The sequence below is a fragment of the Otolemur garnettii genome, unplaced genomic scaffold (assembly GCF_000181295.1).
Source record: "Otolemur garnettii isolate 467f Iridium unplaced genomic scaffold, OtoGar3 scaffold00251, whole genome shotgun sequence".
NCBI classification, from domain to species: Eukaryota; Metazoa; Chordata; class Mammalia; order Primates; family Galagidae; genus Otolemur; species Otolemur garnettii.
In genome coordinates this window covers 832,751-852,011 of record NW_003852646.1, presented here as the reverse complement: position 1 = coordinate 852,011, position 19,261 = coordinate 832,751, and the positions used below count along the sequence as shown (strand labels likewise).

The window sequence follows — 19,261 nt, the reverse complement described above, 5'->3', positions numbered from 1 at the left end:
AAAAAAAAAAAAACAAAAACCAAGTAGCCCCAAGCACTGAAAAGGAAAGCCTTAGAGAGAGTGGCTGGGCAAATCTCCTTGACAAGGAGACATTTAAGTTGAAATGAGGAGTGAGAAGATGGCAGCCAATGGGAAAGTTGGGGGAGAGGCTTCCCAAGTGCAAGTATGAACCAAAGTCCCAGGGCAGGAATAGGGGCCAAGGAGCAGAGAAAACCACGGTAGCCATCGTTCAGAGAACAAGAGATGAGGCTGGGGAAGAAGGCAGGACCTGTATTGTGGTGGGGAAGGGGTAGAACCTGGAGGAAACCTAGATTTCATTCTAAGTATGATGGGAAGATTATAGAGTGTTTTGGTCAGATACCTTCATTGGTTTCTATCTCCAGGCTCCAGACAGAGGTTCTCTAAGCGAGGTCACTAAACCCACAGCATCAGCATCATCTGAATCTTGTTACAAATGCAGATCCTTGGGCTTCACCCGACCCACAGGTCAGACATCCCAGGAGTGGGACCCAGCAGTCTGTTTTAACAATTAGCCCTCCAGGAATCAATGACCCACAAGTAAGAAACATGACTCAGAGTTGCCATCTCATGGTATTTTATGAAAACTACAGCATGGCAGAACCTTCCACCACTGGCCTTTTGACTCCAAGGAGAATGGGACACTTCTGAGCGGGAACACGAGTGTGCTTGCCCTCTTTTCCCATCTGCAAGGGCGTGTAACATAGGAAGGCTTCCCCTGTGAATAACTCTTCAAATTATCTCCCTGCTACACTGGAGATAAAACTTAAATCCTTTACACAGTGTGGCCTCTCCAGAGCTCTCTGTCCTCATTTCCTCTCCCTGTTCACTCACTCCCTGCTGGCCACATTAACCTCCATCTTCTATGACCTGCCTTCTTTTCCTCCACCGCTGAGATTATCTTATACATCTGTTTGATTTTTGTCTGTCTCCCTCATGAAACCATAAGCTCCAATGAGGCAGAGATATTTGCCTGTTCTGTACACTGTTGAATCCTCAGTACAAAGAGTAAGTGTTCAGTAAACATTTATTGATTAAATACACTGTATGAGGCAGGAATTAGCACTCTTTTCCCCACTCATGGGGAAACCGAGGCTCAGCAAAATGTTGTGACTTGCTCAAGTCTGCACAGTAAGTGAGTGGCTGGGTCTAGATTTGAAGCAGAAGTGTCCACAGTGGCTGTATCCACAGTGGCACCTTGAGGTTTCCAAGGCTGGGGGATTATCATTAACATTTTGCCTTAGTTCAGTACATTTGTTCCAACTGATGAACCAATACTGATTCGTTATCATTAACTGAGACCCACAGTTTACATTAGGGTTTACTCTGTATTGTATAGTGTGGGTTTTTTTTTTTTTTTTTTTTTGAGACAGAGCCTCAAGCTGTCCCCCTGGGTAGAGTGCCATGGCATAGCTCACAGCAACCTCCAACTCCTGGGCTCAAGCGAGTCTCCTGCCTCCGCCTCCCAAGTAGCTGGGACCACAGGCACCTGCCACAATGCCTAGCTATTTTTTGGTTGCAGCCATCATTGTTGTTTGGCCGGCCCGGGCTGGATTCAAACCCGCCACTTTAGGTGTATGTGGCTGGCACCTTAGCCACTTGAGCCACAGGCACTGAGCCAGTGCTGCGGGTTTTAACAAATGCACACTATCTCATATCTACCATTACAGTATCATATAGAAGAGTTTCACTGCCCTAAAGATGCCCCCTGCTCCACCTATTTTCATCCTCCCTCCCCTCCCCTGAACTCTGGCAACCACTGATCTTTTTATTGTCTCTATAGTATTGCCTTTCCCAGCACAATGTGTGTTTGCTTTGTTTTAATGCATAGTGACTTGCCAGGAAAGCAACCTCCATGTAAATTAGTGTCTTAGTCTGTTTGCTATAACAAATTAGCACAGACTGGGTGGCTTATAAATAAGAGAAATTTATTTCTCACAGATCTGGAAGCTGGCAAGTCCAATATCAAGGAGATGGCAGATTCCATGTCTGGTGAAGGCCCACTCCTTGGTTCATAGACAGATGGTTGTGTCCTCACATGTTGGAAGGAACAAGAGAGCTCTCTGGGGCCTCTTTTGGAAGTGCACTGATCCCATTCACGAGGGATCTGCCCTTATGACCTACTCACCTCCCAAAGGCCCCACCTCTTAATAATACCATGACAGTGGAGATTGGATTTTGACACATGCGTTTGGGAAGAGGGGACGTAATATTCAGTCTATAGCAATCAGGAACAGACAGGATTGTGTTTGGTTCAGATTTTTACCTGGAACTGCTCATATTTCAGACTATCACAGCCATACAGTCATGGTGCCTGAGCTGCCCGTGCAGCACCATTAATTCAGCCTGCAGATTCTGGATGATTCCACCCAGAGCCACAGCTTTGTGGCATTTTGTACATATTGTGCCAGAACATTTACATATTAATTTAGCCTAAATTGCTTTCATTTTATTTTCTTTTAAATTACAATTAGAATATTATTTATAATTAAAATTGTGTGTGTCAATAGGTTATATTACTCATGAATTTTATTTCAGAAAAGAAAAGAAGCATTACAACTCCTATTAAAGGAAGTACTGGGTCCATAGGGCTTTGGCCCACCGTCATACAGTGTGACAATTACAGCAGCAGCAAATACCGATGGGTACCAGCCTGTCAGAGGGCACCTCAAGTGATTTGCATGCACGGTCCCCCTACCAGGGGGCTACAAGGTGTTATACTGTTCCCCTCATTTTACAGAGAGGGAAATACAGGTTCAGACAGTGTAAGGTCCCTGCCGGGGGTGGAAATTTAATCTAAGCAATCTATGCTCCTAACCACCAAACTACCCAGCCCTGGATTTCCCAGGCTTGGAAAGACCATGGTGGGTAAGTTGAGTGTCCCCAGGATCGAAGAGCCTCAGGAGAGGGCAAGGGGATTGGAGGAGCAGAGAGGTCAAGAGCTCAGGTTCTGGCCTGGATTCTAATCCTGGCTATGTCACTTACTCCTGTGTGATCCTGGGACAGCCACTCCCCCTCATTCAACTTCAGTTGTGTCACTTGTCAAATGGGGTGATGTCAAAGTGTTGTGGGAAATGCTCCTCCTCGTATGACCACTGTGGAAACGGTGGCTCAGAGAGTGGAAGCAACCTGCCCAGGGGTGAAACCTCTGAGGCAGCAGTCCCCATCCTTTCTGGCACTAGGGTCTGGCTTCAGGGAAGACAATACTTCCATGGTGGGGGTGGGCGGCTAGGTGGGGCTCAGGTGGTGAGGAATTATGGGAAGCGGCTGGCAGCTGTCAATATGGAAGAAACAGCTTTATTCTATCACCCACTGCTCACCTCCTGCTGTGCAGCTTCTTTCCTAAGTTTCATGGAAGATAATTTTTCCATAGAAAACAATTTTTCCTGGGGATGATGGGCCCTGGGGGAAGCAGAGGGGAACAGAGGTGGAGCTCTGCTGCCCAGCTTTTCACAGGCTATTGATGGTACTGCTCCGCCAGGGGTCGGGACTGCAGCTCCAAGGACAAGTTCCATTTACCTAGCAAGGTACCTGTGGCTCCTTCAAAGTCCGATCTGAGACTCACCAGTCACTAGGCAAAAGTCAGAGGTCACCTTCCTTGGCCACCGATTCCCAATCCAACCACCCACACATGACCCCATGGTGCAGAAGTACAAAAGTCTCCAGTGGGGGCTCGGCACCTGGGGCTCAGCTAGAGCCCCACCCCTCGGCACCGCTAGAGCCCCAGCCTCATACACCACAGCTGGTGGGCTCGAATCCGACTCCAGCCTGCCTGCTTTTTTAGAAAATATGCTTCAGTTTTTAGGGGTAAAAGAAAATCATGCCTAAAACTTACTGCAAAAGAGTTCAAGGTGGGGCGGGGAGAGAGAGAAAAGATGAAGCAAACGAAGTAAAATCTGGGTAATGAGTGTTTGCGTATTCTTTGTACTATTGTGTAACTTTTCTGAAAGGGACAGTGTACTAAAGAAAAGTTTAAAATGAGAGAACAGAAGGAGAAGTAGAGACACCGAGGCAGGGCATACAGACAACTTTTGGAGGAGTTTTGCTGTACTGAGGATGATGTAGCAGGTGGAGGTCAAGAGTAATCGGGGTCAAGAAAAGTTACTTAAATGTGGAAATAGTAGCATGTTTTTACACTGACAAGAATGATTCAATAGATTGAACAAAACTGGCGATGCAAAGGAAAGAAGAGAATGGCTAGAAAGATGACCCTGAAGAGAGAGAAAGGTAAAAGGGGGGTTTTGACCTGGAAGCCGAGATGGTTCATCCACAGCCACAGAAGGGAGGGCAGAGTATTTGAGAACTAGAGCAGGAGGTAGGCAGCTGGGCAGTGGAAGCTTGCGGACATGCTTTCTCTTCTTTTTCTTTTCTTTTTTTTTTTTTTGAGACAGAGTCTCACTATGTCGCCCTGGGTAGAGTGCCTAGGCCTCACAGCTCACAGCAACCTCAAACTCTCTCGGGCTTAAGCGATTCTTTTGCCTCAGACTCCCAAGTAGCTGGGACTACAGGCACCTGCCACAATGTCCGGCTATTTTTTGGTTGCAGTGGTCATTGGTGTTTAGCTGGTCCAGGCCATGTTCAAACCCACCAGCCTCAGTGTATGAAGCCAGAGCCCTAACCACTGAGCTATGGGAGCATATTTTCTAAAAGCAAGGATATTCTCAGGCAATAACCAAAATCAGGACGTTTTACTTAGATGCCAACATTATTCTAAGCTACAGACCTTACTTTGAGTTTCAGCAGTTGTTCCACTAATATTTTTTTTGGTAAAGGGAAACAAATTTCTGTTGATCTAGGACCTGGTGCAGCATTTGGGAGTTGTATCTTTTTAATCTCCTTAATCTAAAACTATTTCTCCCTCTTTCTTTCTTTTATATCCTCGATATTTTAAAAGAGTATAGGCCAGTTATTTTGCAGAAATCTCCCTCATTTTGCATTTGTCTAATGTTTCCTCATGAGTCAATTCTGCCTTTTTGGCAGAAATATCACTCAAGTGATGCTGTGTCCTCTCAGGGGGTCATTCCAGAAGGCATGTGATGGCAGTTTTCCCCATTACTTGTGCTGTTCACGTTGACTACTGGGTTTCTCCACTGTGAAGTTGCTATTTTGCCCTTTGTATTGTATTTAATAAATATTTGGGGGAGATATTATAAGACTATGTAAATGTCCTACATCTCATCAAGCTTTAATCTACTACTGCAGTACTCATTGATGATTCTCTCTTGAAATAATTATTCCTATGATGACTGCCAAATGGTAATTTTCTAACTCTTATTCTTCTACATTTATTCCTTGGCTTTCTTACTCTTAAAAAAGAGCTTTCCTTTTTTTCTTCCTTCCTTTCTTTTCTCCTTCCTCCCTCCCTTCCTTTCTTCCTACCTATATTTATATCTCCTCCTACTCTCCCTTAATCCCACTCCAATCAGACATATGCTTTCACCAATCTACCTAAACTCTCCTGTCAAGGTAGCAGCACCCTTCACTTTGTTAAATCAGCTCTCAGTTCTCATCTTCTTTGATTTGTTAGTGGCATCTGACATGGGTGATCAATACTCCTTCTGTGAAACGCTTTCTTCACTTGGATCCCAGGACACTTACCCTGGCTGCTCCTTTATCAGACTCCATTGCTGGTTTCTTGTCTCTTAATGTTGGATACCCCGGGGCTCAGTCCCTGGTTCCCCCAGCCCACTTCTTTGTCTATGGCCACTCCCTGGGCAATCTCACCCAATCTCATGGTTTTAAAAACTGTTCCTATGTTGATGGTTCTGCATTAGTCTGCTCAAACTGCTGTAACAAAATACCACAGACCAGATGGCTTAAACAACAAAAATTTATTTTCTCACAGTTCTAGAAGCTAGAAGTCCAAGATCAAGGTACTATCAGGGATGGTTTCTGGTAAGGCCTCTCTTCCTGGCTTATAAAGGCTGCTTTCTTGCTGTGTCCTCACTTGAACTTTTCTCTGTGAACCCTCATGAAGGGAAAGTGAGCTCAGTGTCTCTTTGTCTCCTTAAAACGATACCGTCCCATCGGATTAGGGCCCATCTTTATGACCTCTTTTAAGCTTCATTAACTTCTTAAAGGCCCTATCTCTGAATAGTGTAAAATTGGGAGTCAGTGTTTCAACATATGAATTGTGGGAAGATACAGTTCAGTACGTAGCAACTCCTAAATTTATATCTCAAGCCTGGACCTCTCTACTGGGCTCAGATTCATACATATAACTTCAGACTAGACATCTGCACTTGGAACTCTGATAATTATCTTAAATCTAACCCAATGGAAGTGCTGATTTCTCTCCTCTTTCTTCCTCTGCCCCCTACATTTCTCTTCCTATAGCCTTCTTCATTTAAGTTGCCAGCAAATCCCTCCTCTCAGTTCCTCAGGCCAGAAACCTTGGAGTCATCCTCAATTCTTTCCTTTCTCCAACATCCCATACCAAATCTATTAGCAAAACCTCTTGGTTTTACTTTCAAAAGAACTCTAGAGTCTAACATTGGTCCAAACCATCACCATGTCTTGTCTGGATTATGGCAGAGGCTTCTCCCCTGGTCACCCTGCTTCAGCCCTCATTCCCATTCCATTTATTCTACACTCTGCAGCTGGATAGATTCTGTAAAAATGGAAAGGAGGTTCAATCCTTCCTCAGTTTAAAACCCTCTTCTATCTCCCAACCTCACTCAGAGCAGAATCTGGAGTCCTCACAATAACCTACAGGGCCTGATCCAGCTCCTTGCAAATTTCTGACACATTGCCTTCCCATGCTTATTCCACTCAGCCACCTTATCTACTGGCCATTCCTTAAACCCACCAGGCACAAGCCCACTTCACTGTCTTTGCCTATCCTAATCCCCTCTGTTTAGAGCAATCTTCTCCCATGTACCCTCTGGCCCTTTGCCTCCCCTCTTCCAGGCATTTGCTTAAGTTTCACCTTCCAGCTATGATGCCACAGCACTCTACTGAGGGCGACAAAGTGAGACTCTGTCTCAAAAAAAAGTTTTTTCCGCCTTCCCAGTGGAGCTGCACTGATGACCCCATTTAAAATCTCCCTTTCCTACTGTATTCTCCCTTGCAATGTCACTGCTGACACCTTATACAACTCTCCACAAAACATGAGATGGATGAGAACAGGGACTTTGTTTTGCTCACAGTTGCAACCCCTATAATAATTCAAACTGCACCCTTGCTATGTGCTATCCTATTTTGAGGGCTTTACTGTATTTAATCCTAACAAAAGCCCAATGAGGTAGGTATATTAGGTAGCTATTACTATAATAATGTTGTGTAACAACTCCCACAAAAAACTCCGAGGCATGCAGAGGCAAACATCAAACACCTTATCTGCAGTCATTTAGGTTTGGCTGATCTTGGCTGGGCTCTGCTGGGCCTGGTTGGCTCCAGTTCAAGTTTGCTACATATGACTTTTATTATTCTGGGATCACCCTGTTTGATGCTGGGAGTTTGAATGAAAGCTAATGCTTTCTTAATTGAGACAGAGTAATCTCTTCCTACCTGTTTAGCTTCCTGTCATTCAAAAGAGATGGAACTCATGAAAAACTATACTTAATAATTTAATACAAACTAAACACTAAAATGCAAAACTACAAAACTATTATCTCAGGCTTGCCTACAACATCGTTGATTGGGATTCTCTTCAAAAGAAGTAGTATACCAATGACAACCCACCCTATATGGTAGACATAGAAATTGCTGGTAGTGTAGGGAACAATTGAAAATATGACCTGCAGCTAATGAAGCCAACCATGCTCCTTTCCTCATGGGGACCTGGTGTGCAGTGGCTGTAAACAGCAGTCTCCTTGGTGGTATATGCAGCCTGTTGCTTGTATGGGTTGCTCTAAGACACCTTGGAGACATTCCTTTCCAAATATATGTTCATGTGTCAGACCTTATATTAGACCTGTGCTGTCCCCAGTCGAGACTCCAGACAGGTATTCATGGTGCTTTTGGAAAGCCCCAGGGCACTCTGGCCAGGGTTCACATTGGCCAAGTTCTCATGTCCATCCACACCAAACTATGGAACAAGAAGTATATGATTGAGACCTTATGCAGGACCAAGTTCAAGTTCTCTGGCCCCCAGAAGATTCACATCTCTAAGAAGTGGGGTTTTCAGCTTGGCGCCTGTGGCTCAAGTGGCTAAGGCGCCAGCCACATACACCTAAGGTGGCGGGTTCAAATCCCCAGCCCGGGCCCGCCAAACAATGACGGCTGCAACCAAAAAAATGGCCAGGCATTGTGGCGGGCGCTCTGTAGTCCCAGCTACTTGGGAGGCTGAGGCAGGAGCCTCGCTTGAGCCCAGGAGTTGGAGGTTGCTATGAGCTGTGATGCCATGGCACTCTACCCAGTGGGATAGCTTGAGGCTCTGTCTCAAAAAAAAAAAAAGAAGTGGGGTTTTGAATTTCAAGACATGGTGGCGGAGAAGTGGCTTGTCTCAGACAGTTGTAGGGTCAAGTACCTCTCCAATTGTGGTCCCCTAGACAAATGGAGAGCCCTGGACTCATGAGGACTTATACTGTGTTGTCTATTATTTGCACCTACCAATAATAAATCCCGTTTCCTGTCCAAAAAAAAGAAAAGAAAGAAAAAGAAAACACAAGAGACTTCTTAAGGCTCAGGCTGGAACTTGCACATGTCACTGTCATCTATATTCCACTGGGCAAAGCAAATCATATGGTCAAGCCTGATATCTATGGGCAAGAGAAGGAGAAAGTGAATAATCACTGAATGGTAACCTAATTTACCACAAGATATGTAATGCTATATCCTCTTCTTTTCCCCTTTCTTTCATTTTGTATTAGATGAGGAAACTCAGGTTCAGAGACTCCAATAGCTTGTTCAACTTTATACTGCTAGTAAGTAACACAGCTGGAATCCAATCAAGTTTGCATTCACAATTGCCCTGTACACCAGGCCAAAGGGTTTGGACTTCCTGTGCAGGGGATGCAATGTCACTGAAAACTCTTAAGCAAGAAAGGAACATAGTGTTTAGTAAACTGTCCTCAGAGGCAGTGCCTAGGATGTGCTGCAGAGGGAGGGAGGAGGAGCCCCCAAGGTAGTCATGAAACTTTAGCCCAGACGTGAGAAAGGGCTGGAGTGGTGTCAAAAACGGAAAAGAAAAAAGCAGTAAAAAGAAAAATTAAATAGAAAAAGACAGGTTGGGTGTGGTGGCTCAGGCCTGTAATCCTAGCATTCTGGGAGGCTGAGGTGGAAGGATCCCTTGTGCTCAGGAGTTTAAGACCAACCTGAGCAAGAGCGAGACCCTGACTCTATTAAAAATAGAAAAATTGGGTGGTGCCTATGGCTCAAAAGGGTAGGGTGCTGATCCCATATGCTGGATGTGGTGGGTTCAAACCCACCCCCGGCCAAAAACTAAAAAAAAAAAATAAAAGAAGAAAGAAAAATTAGCTGGGCATTATAGTGGCCATCTGTAGACCAGCTACTCAGGAGGCTGAAGCAGAAGGATTGCTTAAACCCAGGAGTTTGAGGTTGCTGTAAGGTAGGCTGATACCATGGCATTCAAGCCTGGGCAACAGAGTGAGACAGAAGGCAGAGGTAAAAGATAAGTTGCAGGATATTTTATTTTATTTTATTTATTTATTTGAGACAGTCTCACTTTGTCTCCCTCGGTAGAGTGCCATGGCGTCAGCTCACAGCAACCTCAAATTCTTGGGCTCAAGCAATTCTCTTGTCTCAGCCTCTTAAGTAGCTGGGACTACAGGAGGCTGCCACAACGCACAGCTATTTTTAGAGCCGAGGTCCGGCTCTGGCTCAGCCTGGTTTCAAACCTGTGACCTCAGGCAATCCACCCATTTCGGCCTCCGGAGGACATTTTAAAAACACTTTCTTGGCTTGGTGCCGACAGCACAGTGTGTAGGGCGTCAGCCACATACACCGAAGCTGGCAGGCTCGAGCCTGGCCTGGGCCTGCTAAACAACGATGACAACTGCAACCAAAATATAGCCAGGCATTGTGGCGGGCACCTGCAGTCCCAGCTACTTGGGAGGCTGAGGCAAGAGAATCACTTAAGCCCAAGCATTTGAGGTTGCTGTGAGTTGTGATGCCATAGCACTCTACTAAAGGTGACATAGTAAGACCCTATCTCAAAATGTAATAATAATAATAAAATAAAAATGAAAACACTTTCTTCTTTATGGGGCATTGAAATAAAAATTCCTGGTTACTGTAAAACAATTAAGACAATGTAAACAGAAATGTTCAAAACAAAGTTCCTTCTCCTCCTCTTCAGAGATAAGCTCCATTAATAGTTTGTGGTTAAGTCCTTCCTGAATTTATCTAAAACTATGTAATGTAAATATCTACCCATTTTTAATGTGCTTTTTTAACTATATTCCAACCAAATTACTGTTCTGTCTCTTGCTTTTTATCATGTAACAGAATGTCAGGGCCAACACTCCAAGTCAGGACATGACACATATTGTCCTCATGCTTTTTAATGGCTTTATAAACTTGCTGACTGTGTGACCTTGGACTAGTTTAACTTCTCTGAGACTTGGTGTGCTAATCTCTAAAATGGGGATAAAAATGTACCTGCGACACAGAGCTGTTGTGAAGATTAAATAAATTAATAGAACTAATCCTATACACAGAGTCTGACACATATAAGTGCTCAAAAACATTAGCTCTCATTGCTGTAACTCCATGCTTAACTGTGCTATAATTTAATCAGTTCATTTGGTTACTGAATGTGATAGGTTTGCAAAGATGGCCATAGCAATTTCATCCATCCCTATGTGCATGATTCTTTGTGTTATGACTTTCGTATTTAAGCTAAGGGAGTGTCTTTTTCTATTTGGTTTTTACTTTTTCTCTTTCTTCCCTCCCTTCCCTTCCCCTCCCTTTCTCTTCCTTTCCTTTCCTTTCCTTCAGGACAGAGTCTCACTATGTTGCTGTAGCATCACAGCTCACAGCAACCTCAAACTCTTGGGCTTAAGCGATTCTCTCGCCTCAGCCTCCCAAGTAGCTGGGACTTCAGGTGCCCGCCACAACACCTGGCTATTTTTTGGTTGTAGTTGTCATTGTTGTTTGGCAGGCCCTGGCTAGATTCAAACCCGCCTGCTCAGGTGTATGTGGTTGGTGCCCTAGCCACTGAGCTATAGGTGCTGAGCTCTGTTTTTTCTTTCTTGACCACATGGAATTGCCACATTGACTCTGAGCTGGCCTTGTGACTGGCTGAGCGACAGAATGCAGTGAAAGTGATGCTATAGCACTTCTGAGCCTAGGTCTCAAGACACCTTGCTGCTTTTGTTCTGGCTGAGCATGGTGGCTCACATCTTTAATTCTAGCACTCTGACAGACCAAAACTGGAGTATCCCTTGAGTTCAGGAGTTCAAGACCAGCCTAAATAAGAGCAAGACCCCATCTCTTCTAGAAATAGAAAAATTTAGCCAGCTGTTGTGGTGGGCACCTGCAATCCCAGCTACTTGGGAGGCAAGGGAGGAGGATAGCTTGAGTCTAGGAGTTTGAGGTTGCTGTGAGTAGGGCTGATGCCATGGCACTCTAGCCTGGGCAAAAGACTGAGACTATCTCAAGAAAAAGAAAGAAAGATAGAAAGAAGGAAAGAAAAAAAGAAATCTGGGTGCCTTTGTTCTTTTCCTTTTGGAAGCCATCATGTGAGGAAGCCCAAGCCAGCTTACTAAAGAAGTCACTTAAAGAAGAACCAAGAAACTTAAGCCATCAGCCCAGCCAACTGCCAGACATGTGAATGAAGCCATATAGGACTGGCCACCTTCTGGTCTAACTGACTGCAAATGTGGGAGCAAGCTCAGGCAAGACCATGTGGAGCAGTAAAGAGCTGTCCCAGCTGAGATGTGTCCAAACAGAAGCAAATGGCTGATTGCTATGTTTAGCTACTATGTTTTGGGGGTGATTTGTTAAGTAGTAATAGAAAGTTGATCCCTTTGCATTCTTAGAGCAGTGATTAAGACTCTAATGGCCCAGTTTGGATGCAAGCCCCATTTCTTGCTTGGGGCACGGCCTATGATCCTGTGTACCTCAGTTTTCTTACCTGTACAATGGGACACTTTTGTTTCCTACCCCAGCAGGTTGATGTGAGGATTGGGTGAGATGATGAATATTCATTGTGCAGCACAGTGCAAGCACTCTCAGCATCTTAACTGTTCTACTGCTGCTGCTATTTGAAGGAAAAGGAGCCTGAGAGCTGTGATGGGGGCCATTAAGAAGAGCATTGCTAAGGATAAGTGTTAAGCCCATAACCAGGTGAACACTGGGGGACAGAAAGCCTCTTGAGACCAGAGACCTATACTATGTACCATGCCGGCTTGGGAGATGGCAGGGGTTGGGTTCAAACTGTGTCCTGCATGAGTATAAAGATTTGTACACGTATGTCTAGCTTAGCCCTGAAACAGGTCATGGATGGAGGCTAGAACTGGCCAAAGAGTGAGGAACTGATGAGGTGGGGAAGGGAGTTGAGAGCATCAGAAATATGTGAGAAAGCCCTGGTAAATACCCACTCCACGCATATGAAAACCTAGCTTCCTCACCCTGGCGGCGTGAATGCTTTGCTCACCTCTCCTGCCATATTTCCTACCTTTCATCTCCTTAATTCACAGCGCTTCAGTCACCATGGTCTCCTTCTTCAAACTTACCCTGCTCTTTACCACTTTGAGACCTTTGTACTTACTGTTCCCTTCTCAGAGGGACCTTCTGAACCACTCAAGCTAAAGTTCTGTATTTCACAGCTACTTATCTCTTTCCTTCACAGCACTATTTCTATACAAAATTATTTTGTTGGTCAGGCATGGTGGCTCACACTTATAATCCCAGCACTCTGGGAGACAGAATTGGGTGATTGCTTGAGCTCAGGAGTTCAAGACCAGGCTGAGCAAGAGTGAGACCCCATCTCTACTAAAAACAGGAAAACTAGCCAGGCAGAGTGGCACATGCCTATAGTCCCAGCTACTTGGGAGGCTGAGGCAAGAGGGTCATTTGAGCCAAAGAGTTTGATGTTGTAGTGAGCTATGACACCAGGGCACTGTACACAGGGTGACAAATAACTTTATTTAGGCAGCACAGCTCAGCACAGCTGCCCCCATGCCCTGCCAATCTCCCAGACCAGGGCCAACCTCGAGTGCACCTTCACTGCCATCAAGCTGGACTGCGTGTAGCACAGCCTGGTGGACAAGATCATCAAGGGCTTTAAGCAAAAAGGATTTTGCCTCATGGCCATGAAATTCCTTTGGGCCTCTGAGGAACACTTGAAGCAGCACTACATTGACCTAAATGACCACTCATTCTTCACTGAACTGGTAAAGTAAATAAACTCAGGACTAGTTGAGGCTACAGTCTGCGAGGGGCTGAATGTGGTGAAGACAGGCCAAGTAATGCTTAGGGAGACCAATCCAATGGATTCTAAGCCAGGCACCATTCATGGGGACTTTGGCATTCAAGTTAGCAGGAACATCATTCATGGCAGCAACTCAGTAAAAAAAAAAAAATGCTGAAAAAGAAATCAGACTATGGTTTAAGCCTGAAGAATTGGTTGACAAGTCCTATGGTTATGACTGGGTCTATGAATAAGAGATAGATAAAGCAGCAGTCCCTTTCAGCACTGCTTGGTATGTTCCTGGACACAGATTTTCATTCCCCTGACTTTGAAGCAATAGTATTGACCATTATTTTGAACTATATTAAAGGAGCACGGCATTAGAAAGGTTGAGAACCACTGTGGTAAAGCCTTTGGAAACTGAAAATAAAATAGAATTACTTTGTTCATTCATTTGTTTACCTGTACATTATTGGTTTCTTACTTTAGAAGATCTCTCTTGTTTACAACACATCCCTAGCACCTATCACAGTGGCTGGCTCATAGCAAGTGATCAATAGGTATGAGTCGAACATGCATGAATAAAGTTGGGCAAAAGGAAGATGTGAGAGCCAGAAAGACGTGGTCCAAGAGTATAAGACCAGTCATTTCCTGGAAGCAGGCTTCACAGAAACCTTAAGATCATGGGGTATAAGCTCCTCAGTCCACAGGTGGGGAAATTGAGGCCCAGAGAGGGGGAATTACCAGCTTGATGGCACCCAGAGAACAACTGCTGTGGGTTATCATGAAACACTACAGACCTATCACCCAGAAAACATCACAGCCACCTCCCTGAGGACATCCCTATATGTCTGCAGCCACCACTGCCCCCATCTCACAGGGGAGGAGGTGCCTCTTTGGGAACAGAGATGCCAGTCTGCTGACAAACTGTGAAATGAGGGCTGGAAAGGGTGGAGAGGCCATCCATCAGACAGGTAGCTATTCTGAGGCAGCTCTGAATAATGGGTGGTACAGAAATAACCCAGCCTCCTCACCCTTGTTCCAATCCTCACACCTCTGCCCCACCAGAGATGGGGCTAACACTTAACATACACCAGCTTTTAAAGCAGAACATGTAGGGCATAGGGTGATCATCAGATTTAGGCCTGTCCACTGGGGGCTCACAGTCCGGTAGAGGCGGCAGTTTGGTAGAGGAGGAAGACTGCTGAGTGATGGTGCCTGGTTTAGGGGAGCTCAAAGGAGAGAAGATCCCCAGAAGAAAGGACCCCTGAATTAGTTCAATGGACATACAGAAGTTATGCAGCCCATGAGGTGTCATTAACAAAAGTCTTAGCCAGGCTTTGTGGCAAGCACCTGTAGTCCCAGCTACTCGGGAGGCTGAGGCAAGAGAATCGCTTAAGCCCAAGAGTTCGAGGTTACTGTGAGCTGTGACACCACTGCACTCGACTGAGGGCGACACAGTAAGACTCCATCTCAAAAAAACAAAAACAAAAAGGAAGCGCCTGTGAAGGAGGCAACACAGCCAAATTCCATGAATTGTTTGCAGTTTTAGTGGGTGAAAGCATCAGGAATTTGAAAGGGAAGTGGCAGATTAAGAGGCTCGGAGAATTTTGAACAAATTATTAAGGGCCTTGAATGTCAAGCAAAGGGTTTGAACCATTGTTGATGTGCAAGAGAGAGCCATGAATGACTTTTGACCAAGAGGTGACCATGGTCAGGTCTGCATGGGAGAAAGTGTCCTGTGGCTATTTTGGAAAGGCAGCCATGACAAGGAGAGTGGGGCGGGTTGGGTGGGGGTGCAGATCACAGGGAGAAAACACTACATTCTGGAAAAACAGCGGTAGGTAGGACTCCTGTAGGAGGGAGACATGGGGCTTCAGTCCTTTTTTTTTTTTTAAGTCAGAGTCTCACTGTGTCACCCTTGGTAGAGTGCTCTGCTGTCACAGCTCACAGCAACCTCAAACTTTTGGGCTTAAGAGATTCTCATGCTTCAGCCTCCCAAGTAGCTAGGACTACAGGCGCCCAACACAACGCTTGGCTATTTTTGGTTATAGTTGTCATTGTTGTTTGGCAGGCCCGGGTGGGATTCGACCCTGCCAGCTCCAGGATATGTGGCTGGCGCCCTAGCCGCTGAGTTACAGGCGCCAAACCAGTGCCTCAGTCTCTTAAGGGCCAGTATCATCACTTCCCAGACTGCTGCCCCATGACCTTCCCGGGTCCCATTTTCGTTCACTTACTGTGAACTCTAAGTTTAAGCAGAAAAAAAGTGCTGCTGGAACACTAATCCTAGACCAAAGGTCTGAGCAAGAGACTTCAGCTCCCAGAAAGCTCCGCTCTACAGCTCCGCAGGTCGCGCATGGAGGAGGAGCCAGCTTGTAGGCTGGTGGGACTCGCCAGACCCGTGAGGTGCGGGAATCCTAGGGACCGCCATTTTAGCTTGGGTCAAACCATTGTTCGCTTAGTGGGAGGTTCGTGCTCTCCCTCTCTCTTGTCCGTTCTTAGGCGTACTGAAATAAAATGTACTTAATTATTGCAGGTCTCATTATTCTGCTTTTCGTTGAAAACTCTTCCATCTTGCGTCCTAGACTGGAACCAAACCTCCCAGCATACAATAGGATATCCCAGCATGGACGCACACAGGTAGGTGCTGCCAGGGGCGGAGTCGGAAGCTGTTCCGCCCCGCCTCCTTGTAAGAAGGGGTTTCCGCTTCCGGCGGCGGAGGCTTCAGCCTCGCTCTGGTCCCTGCGGCTGGCGGCCGAGCCGTGTGTCTCCTCCTCCGCCGCCGCCATATTGTCTGTGTGAGGAGAGGGGAGAGCGGCCGCTACTGCTGCCGCTACCACCACAGGTACGGTGGGAGCTACCGGGCGAGGTCACTGGGGGCTAGGGGTGGCCCAACATGGGGCAGCAGGGCGCGGCCGCCCCTCATGCTTCTAGCAGACTCCCGTGCGGCCCATCTTCTTCCCCTGCCCCCCCCCCATACACCAGCCGAGGCCCCTGCAGCCCATCGGGGAGGCCCGGGGCCACCCTCCCCCAGAGCGGAGAGCGAAGGTTGGACAGAGGCTGATGTGAGGGTGGGAACTGGCTGTCGGAGTCCAGCTTATAGCAGGGGAGAGGGGTGGACTGGGCGGGGACTAGGGGCAACTTGGAGGAGGGGGGTCGCCGGGGAGGGGGAAGGGCTAGCTTGAGGGGTGGGGCCGCAGGGGATAATAGGGGTGGGTGCAGAGTGAGTGGGGCCTGCTGGGTAGAGTGGGGTGAATCCTCCCGCCAAGTAGAGCAGCTGGGGTAGGGGCCTTCCTAGGAGTCTCTCTGGGCGGGGTTCAGCTTCCCACCTGCAGGCTGGGTGCAAGGTGGAGGGAACCCGGGGCGGGGTTACTGGGGAGAAAGGGGGAGGGGTCCACGAAGTCGGGCCCAACCGGTGGAGTTGGAGGTAAGGGCCAGATGGGACCTTGGGTAGAAGAGGAAAGGTATGTAAAAGGAAAGGTTGACTAAGAGTATATGTTGGTGACCTTTTGAAAGAGTAGGACTTTTAAATTTAGGTTTTTGTTGTGTATTTTTTATATTGGAACATTTCTAGGGTAGGCAGGTGATGGGTGGAGCTTCTGTAGTTTGTTTTGGGGAAGCAAAGTCAGGGTCAGGAAAAGTTGCTTCTTGGCTATTAGTTTTGTGCAGAGGAAAGACTTCTGAAAGGAGATGGCAGGTTATTTGGGAAGACTTGATTTTAATCCTGTGAGAATGGGGAATGAAGAGAGGAAATAAAAAGAAAACTAGGATGAAAGATTTTTCCAAGAAAAATCATGGTAAAAAGCCAGTAGTTAAAAAGCAGACTGTTTAGGTTTTCTAGTGTCAAGAGACCCCAGCCACTGCTACTTAGCTGTGTGGTCTGAACTTTAAGCCTCAGTTTTCCTGTCTGTAAAGTGGGGGTGGTGATATTTCCCTTGCTTATAAGTTTATGGAGGAGAGTAAATAAGACAATTCTTGTCATGTACTTAACTATAGTCCCTGGCAGGTAATAAGTGCTCAATAGATCTTATTTAGCACTATTAGTAAAGGGAGTAGCTGGTGTATTTGGGGCTCCTCTATTGTAGGTAAAATTTATGGTCAAGAATCTGAGAAGTAGGTAAGATTTCAGAGTGTTGTTTTTTTAGTTTTGCAGTGTTTTGTTGTAAGTCATTTAGTTTTACTGGTGTGTTAGGCCTGGAGCTGAAAGTCCAGGACCAATACTAGTTCTCTTCCATGTCATTTTGAAAAGTTCATTTGTAGTCTTACAAACGGGTTTGTCCTGTGACTTTGAAACACTTGGCTATCATTTGCTATTGGGAGAGGGTGTGCAACTTGAAAGAATGGAAAGATTGGAAATTTATTTAGGCCGATTTATCTTTTTGCTTTTTCACTGTTTGGCCGGGGCTGGGTTTGAACCCATCACCTCCCATATAGGGGGCACCGCCCAGGTTGATTTATCAATTGATCATAAAGTTAGGTCACCATGGGGCAACTTTTAAAAAGAAGATCAAAACTATGCCTAAATATGTTCTCTTTTGTGAAATACAGAGGAAAAAAAGAAGTACACATTTAAGGGGAACGTGGGTTCATTTCTGAGGTGTGGGTGCATTGCCTTGATATTTGAAGATGAAATAGGTGGCAACTTTTCCACAAGGTGCTTTTAGTTCTATTGCCTATGCACTCTTCCAGGGTGAGTCTTTGTTTTTAGTATTGTTTCTATCTCTGAATATGTGTCTTTACATACTTTCTTGAAAAAAGGGGGAGGTGTTTAGGAAGTGAGTTTAAAGCCTTAGGGATTAGCTTTATAGTAGGCAGAATCACATACCTCTCTGTCCCCAAGATGTCCATACCTTAATACTCATATAAATTGCATGGCAAAAAGAACTTTGCAAGTATAATTAAGGTTAAGAATCTTGAAATAGGAAAATTATCCTGGATTTTCTAGGTGGACCTAGTCTAATTAAGTGAGTATTTAACAGCAGAGAACTTTCTCCAGCTGGTATCAAAGAAATGGGCAGAAGGGGAAATCAGATTTTGAAGTACAAGAAGTTCTGTATTGGCCATTGTTAGAGGGGGCTACATGGAAAGTCTAAGAAAGAATGTGGACAGCCTCTAGTACCAAAGACCAGTTTGACTAATAGCCAACAAGGGGATCTCAATCCTACACAACCATAAGGAATCAAATTTGGCCAACAACCTGAATAAGCTTCAAAGTGAACTATTTCTGAGTTTCCAGCAAAGAAGGCAAGCCTTGCAGACACCTTGAGTTTTGGCCTGTAAGACTCTAAACCAGTGGTTCTCAACCTGTGGGTCATGACCCACAGGAACTATATTAAAGGGCCATGGCATCAGGAAGGTTGAGAACCACTGCTCTATGCAGAAGACCTCCCAAGTCCACCCGACTTCTCACCTGTAGAAACTGTGAGATAATTTGTATTATTTTAAGCTGCTACATTTGTGGTAATTTGTTATGGTAGCAATAGAACACTAGTATAGATTTTGGTACCAGGAGTGGGGTACTGTTACCTAAAAATGGAAGTGGCAGTGGGTGGAGGCCAGAAGAATTTTGAGGAGCACGATAGGAAAGGCCTAGAACAGATTGTTAGTAGAAATGTGGATGTTAATGACTGCTAGTGAGGGCTCAAATAGAAATGAGGTTTGTGTCATTTGAAACTGGCAGAAAGAGGATGTTTGTTACATAGTGGCAAATAAGCTTAGCGGAATTGTGTCTTGTGGTTATATGGAAAGTAGAATTTGTAAGTGATTTCTCTTGAATATTTAACTAAGATTTCTATGCCTAATTTATTTGTGAAAGTGAGTCTAATGGAGTGAGCCCCTGTGAAATTATTACAAAGCCCACTTGTTTTTTTTTTTTTTTTTTTTTTTGAGTTTTTGAGACAGAGCCTCAAGCTGTCCCCCTGGGTA

The 19,261-nt window shown here is 45.5% G+C and overlaps 1 protein-coding gene, 1 non-coding gene and 1 pseudogene across 2 annotated transcripts in view; all 3 read left to right on the top strand.

Moving 5' to 3' along the window:
• The first annotated feature begins 7,757 nt into the window (after positions 1-7,757).
• LOC111722436 lies at positions 7,758-7,892 on the top strand. Its single transcript, XR_002771236.1, has one exon. It is a non-coding gene; the product is annotated as a small nucleolar RNA SNORA70 (small nucleolar RNA).
• Positions 7,893-12,324: 4,432 nt separating this feature from the next.
• LOC100956771 lies at positions 12,325-13,590 on the top strand (annotated as a pseudogene).
• Positions 13,591-16,032: 2,442 nt separating this feature from the next.
• Positions 16,033-19,261, top strand: part of CSNK2A1 (casein kinase 2 alpha 1) — a 67,862-nt gene continuing 64,633 nt past the window's right edge. The window contains 1 exon segment of the mRNA XM_003802618.3: positions 16,033-16,181. The gene's annotated coding sequence lies outside the window, so the exon portion shown is untranslated.